This window comes from Mustela lutreola, chromosome 9 (assembly GCF_030435805.1).
Source record: "Mustela lutreola isolate mMusLut2 chromosome 9, mMusLut2.pri, whole genome shotgun sequence".
In the NCBI taxonomy this organism is placed as follows: Eukaryota; Metazoa; Chordata; class Mammalia; order Carnivora; family Mustelidae; genus Mustela; species Mustela lutreola.
This window is the reverse complement of record NC_081298.1, coordinates 26,712,495-26,718,814: the sequence shown is the minus strand read 5'-3', so window position 1 is coordinate 26,718,814 and position 6,320 is coordinate 26,712,495.

The following is a 6,320-nucleotide window of genomic DNA, read 5'->3' as shown; positions in this document are numbered from 1 at the left end:
ACTTGTTAGAAACAGTTGGGCATCTCAAAAAAAAAAAAAAAAAAAAAAAAAAAAGCTCTTTGGAAAGAAAATGACTACTATCAAATATTTTTTAAACATTATTTATTTACTGAGAGATAGACATAGACAGCATGCGTGTCAGCATGCAAAAGTGGGGAAAGGGCAGAAGTAGAGAGAGAGGGACCAGCCAGCAGACTCCCTGCTGAGCACAATGCCCATTGTCATATTGGGGCTCGATCTCACAACCCTGAGATCATGACCTGAGTCCAGATCGAGAGTGGGATGCTTAACCAGCTGAGCCACCCAGGTGGCCCTACTACTATAAAATATTAAAAACTACTTATGTTGAGAAATTTTATACATTACTTTAATGAAAATTTACAGCATGCTGTCATTATCTTCATTTTTCAAATAAGAAAACTAAAGCACAAAGAGACCATGTTCCTGCTAATGTCCCCATAGTGGAAAAAGAGTGAGCCAAGATTTGATTTCTGGTCTATATGACTCAGAAGTCTGGAATGACATCAGGAAGATAGTAGACTAGGAAGCTTCTGTCCCTCATTTCCCCCACAGAAACACCAAATAAGCCTTATGTGGAACAAAGTAGCTTTGTGGGAATTCTAGAAACCAGGTAAGTAGTTATATCAATAGATGGAACACCTAAACGAGAAAAAGCCACATTCAGAATGGTAGGAACATCTGTGGAATTTTTGCTCACTCTTGCTCCATCCATTCCTTGGTGCAAGGTGGTATGGTCAGGAGGAAGACACCCAATTCCCAGCTCCTCTCTCAGCATGGAAGAAAAAAAGTGAAATTTTCTTCCAGTATTCTGGCTTATGTCAGGGCTACCTGAGGAATTCATTTCTGCCTTGCTTGACTCAGAGCATTTGACAAGAATGGAGGCACAGTTTGGATTATAGTTTGGAGACTGCTGAAGCAGTGGCAAGTACTGTGACTTGTGAGAGTTCCAGGGTACAGTATCCCATGGGAGACTCAGGACAAGCGATTATGGAAAGAGGAATACAATAGAACACTTAAGGCCTTGAAAATAAACAGGTGTAAGTTTCTAACAGAAATTAAGGCACTTAAAAGCAGCATGTATAGTTGGGGTTGGGGGAAGCACATGCACAGGCCCAGAGAGGACACATTCCTGGAAAATGCTTGAGAAGACGTTGAGCTTTCACAAGATCAGTGAAGTCTACCTCTGAAAGAGCCAGTATGTAAAGACTGGGAGAGGGAACTGTTTTTCAAATGACCACTTTTCCAGAAAAAGAACACAAGTCGTGCAAAGAACAGGGAAACATGTCTAGCTAAAAGAAACAAAATAAATCTCCAGAAACTTAGCTTGAAGAAACAGGCCTCAGACTTACTGAACAGACTTTAAAACAACTGTCTCAGATATATTCAATGAACTAAAGGAGAACATGGACAAATGACTAAAGAAAATCAGGAAAATGACACATGAACAAAATTAAAATATCAAAAAAGAAATAGAAATTATGAAAAAAGAATTAAATAGAAAATCTAGAGCCAAAAAATACAACAACTGAAATGAAAGTCATGGCAGAGGTTTAACAGCAGACAAAGGAATTTCTACTACTGCCCCCCACCTTTAAAACAAAACAAAACATCAGTTGAACAACTACCTACACACAAAAATACCTTCCTAAGAGTCAGTGGATTTCAGGTGAACAATTACAGAACATTGGTGAAGCACAAAAATGAGAAAAAATCCATTGAGGAGGGTAGGAAAGATGGAGCCACACTATCCCCATCACCTTCCCCCAAGCTCATGCAACCCAGTTCAGAAAGAAATAATTTCCCTGTGAAAAAAACAGTGTAACATGAACACCCAATTAGCATAAGTAAGGAAATAACAAAAATCAGATGGAAACAAATGGAATAGAGGCAGAAAAAAGCAATAGAAAAGGTCAGCAAGGGCGCCTGGGTGGCTCAGTGGGTTAAGCCGCTGCCTTTGGCTCAGGTCATGATCTCAGGGTCCTGGGATCGAGTCCCGCATCGGGCTCTCTGCTCAGCGGGGAGCCTGCTTCCCTCTCTCTCTGCCTGCCTCTCCATCTACTTGTGATTTCTCTCTGTCAAATAAATAAATAAAATCTTTAAAAAAAAAAAAAAAAGAAAAGGTCAGCAAATCTTAGCTGTTTTTTAAAAAATAAACAAAATAGACAACCCTTAGCTAGAATAAGTAAGAAAAAAAGAAAGAACAATAAATAAATAAAATAAGAAAGAAATTATAACTCACAGAAGTGAAATACAACGAATCATAAGAGACCATTATGAACAATTACATGCCAAAAAATTAGATAACCTATAAAAATTAGATGAATACCTATAAACATCCAACTTACTAAGGCTGAATCATGAAGAAATAAAAAATTTGAACACTAGTAATGAGTAAAGAGACTGAATCTGTAATTAAAAACCTCTCAATAAAAAAATCCCAGGACTAGATGATTTCACTGGTTAATTCCACCAAGCATTCAAAGAAAAATTAACACCAATACTTCTCAAACTCTTCCAAAAAATCAAAGAGGAGAGAAAACACTCCCGTGTTCATTTTATGAGTCCAGCCTTGTTTTGATACCAAAGATAGTTAAGGACACTGCAAGCAAATGAAACTACAGGCCAAGAACCCTGGTGAATACAGATGCAAAAGTTCTGAACAAAATCTTTGCAAACCAAATTTAACAGTACAGTGAAAGGATCACACACCATGATCAAGTGGGATTTATCCTTGGGATGCAAGGACATTTCCACATATGCAAATCAGTGAGATCCATTACATTAATAAAATGAAAGATAAAAATCATATGATTGTCTAAATAGAATAATTATTTGACAAAATTCAAAATACTTTCATGATAAAAATTCTCAAGACATTAGGTATGGAAGGAATATACATCACCATAATAAAAGCCATGTATAACAATCCAAGAGCTAGCATCATACTGGATAGTGAAAGTTTGAAAGCTTTCCTGCTAAGGTCTGAATAAGACAGAGTGTATACTCTCACTGCTTCTATTCATCATAGTACTAGATGTCCTAGCAACAGTGATTAGGTAAGAAAAAGAAATAGAAGCCATCTAAATCAGAAAGGAAAAAGTAAATTCATCACAAGTAAAGTCAGGGCCAATGGAAGGATGCTTTGCAAGAGTGTCCCCCCTACTATAATAAACCTCTACTAGATGTGAATTTCTCAACTCTTCCAAATCCTGACCTAACACTCACATTAGATATTGCTCCACTTATCCTCACTATATAATCTGTCTTTTAAGATCAATTTAACAGGTCATAAATTAAATAACAACTACATCAACAACCAAAACCTGCAATGTGCTTTTTCTAAGAACTCCATCCAGAGCATGCATATGCATATATGTTATATATACATATATATTACATATATATGTATGTATATATCTTTGATTTTGTTATGGGAAGAGATTGTTCAAAATAGTTTCTGGCAACCCTCCTGTGCTGTTGGGATGCAAATTGCTGCAGCCACTATGAAAAACAGTATGGAGCCTCCTTAAAAAGTTAAAAATAGAAATACCATATGATCTAGTAATTCCACTACTGTGTATTTACCCAAAGAAAATGAAAACACTAATTCAAGAAGATATATGCTTTCCTAGGTTTACTGCAGCATTATTTACAATAACTAAGATAAGGAAGAAACCCAAGTGTCTATCAAAAGATGAATGGATAAAGAAGACATGGTATGCATATATATACACAATGGAATATTACTCAGCCATAAAAGAGAATGAGATCTTGCCATTTGCAACATGGCAGAACCTAGAGGGTATAATGCTAAGTGAAATAAGTCAGAGAAAGACAAATACCATATGATCTCACTCTTACATGGGATTTAAGAAACAAATTGAACAAATGTTAAATGGGTAGAAGAATAAATGAAACAAGATGGGATTGGGAGGGAGACAAACCATAAGTGACTCTTAATCTCACAAAACAAACTGAGGGTTGCCGGGGGGAGGGGGTTGGGGAGAAGGGGGTGGGATTATGGACATTGGGGAGGGTATGTGATTTGGTGAGTGCTGTGAAGTGTGTAAACCTGGTGATTCACAGACCTGGGGATAAAAATATATGTTTATAAAAAATATATGTTTATAAAAAATAAAAAAATCAAAAAAAAAAAAAAAAAAGAACAAATGAAAAATAAAGAGACTCTTAAGAAAAAAACAGACTCTTAAATACAGAAAATGAACAGGTAGTTGCAACAGACTCTTAAATACAGAAAATAAACAGGTAGTTGCAAAAGGGGAGGTGGGTAAAATAGATAAAGGGGATTGGAAATTGAAAGTACACTTATCTTGGGACACCTGGGTGGCTCAGTCAGTTAAGCAGCTGCCTCCAGTTCGGGTCATGATCCCAGAGTTCTGGGATCTAGTCCCGCATTGGGCTCCTTTCTCAGTGGGGAGCCTGCTTCTCTCTCTGCCTCTGCCTGCTTCTCTGCCTACTTGTGATCTCTCTCTCTCTGACAAATAAATAAATAAATCTTAAGAAAAAAAGTACACATACCTTGATGAGCACTGAGAAATGCATAGAATTGTTGAATCATGTTGTACACCTGAATCTAATATAACACTGTATTTTAATTATATTTAAATTAAAGATAATTCCTGGCAATGAATTATTTCAGATGGACATGTTAAATAATCTTAAAGTCATTAAGGAAGTGGAAACATTCATAATCTTTGAAGCATGAAATTTTGCCTTCCTTTTATTTGTAAACCCACTTGCAGTGACCATAACTACTCCAGTGTTTTACCGAGCATGGTAACAAGTATACCTTAAGGAACAGGGAGATAGGAAATAGGTCAAGGAAGGGGAGGAGGATAGGAAGATGGAAAGCAAGAAGGAACGAGTGGTAATGAGGAAAGAATGATAGAAGAGGAAAACTAAAGGGGGAAGAAGAATAGGAAAAACTAAACAAGGTAACTGAGTTTAAACCCAAGCAACAACCTTGATTTTCTATAGGGATGGTTAAAGATTCTCTGATTTTTTTTTTTTTTGCCTTTTGTTGTATTCTGATGTGTGTGTTTACTTTAAATGCCAAGATTTGAAGGGATCTGGAAACATTTGAGCACCCTGATTTCATTTAGCTGCACTGTCTTTTCTTACATGTAGGGCTATTATAGTCCATGAGAGTAACATTTATGGAAGTCTTTGAAAAATGGGAAAAGGACATTGGATATGTTTAATCCAGAGCCAATTGATTGCCATTTTAATAACAGCCTTGCTGTGATCAACTCAGATGTCTCATTCAGGTCCAAAGAGCCTCTACTCTAGCCTGATACAAATTCTATCCATTTCAACCTCACATTTAGTCTCCTTGAAACATTTGACAAAACCTAACTCCAAACCCCAGGTCTACTTCCATCCATGCCACTCAATCCCCTATCCCAAGACAAACATAACACTAATGAAGACACCCAACACCAACATCTAGCTTTAACAAAACAACCAGTCCACATGGAAATTCCATCTACTTCAATTCTCACCTTCACCCAACTTAACTGCAAGATTCATTCAACCACAAATAATCCCAGCCCAGTGTATCCTAAACCATCAGCCCAACCTGATCTCATAAATACAATTACTCACTCCCACTGAATTACTATTTCTTTTTCTACCATTATCCCAACCAAAAGGTCCTGTTTTTTCTGCACAATTCATGTCCCAGTCTCCAAAGTAACCACTTGATGGATCCTATAAATCCTCAACTTGGACTCCATTCCTCACACCTAAACCATGTCTCAATCTGTCATCCCAATGATATTGCTACCCTAATATGCTCTATGTCCAATACTCTGTTGGAGAAACTCTATCCAGGAGCACCAAACCCTTAAATGAATCATAACAATACAAAACCAGTAAGATCCCAGAATGATAAAAACTTGAGATTAACATCTCTAAGCTGTCTTATACCAAGTAATCAAAATTGCAAAACCATATGCAGAACCCCTGAATCTTTGAAAAATAGCTTGAGTTACCTGAAATCTTGGGAACCAGGATTAGAAGGATGACAATGGTCATTAAATAGGGCTTCATAACTGACTGATTCAATGAGGATGAAGAGCACACACAGAGAACAGAATAGATATCTTTTCAACAAGGCAATGTCCTGCTTTATTAGTTTCAGAAGTAGGCCAGGGTGTGGGCAGTGAATTAAGAAGGATAGGATATGTCTGAGGTCAGCCAGGCAGAAAGATAACCTGTATTATTTATCTCATCTTGGCACTCTGTGTGAGTGTAGGATCTTGCCAGTTCCCACACAA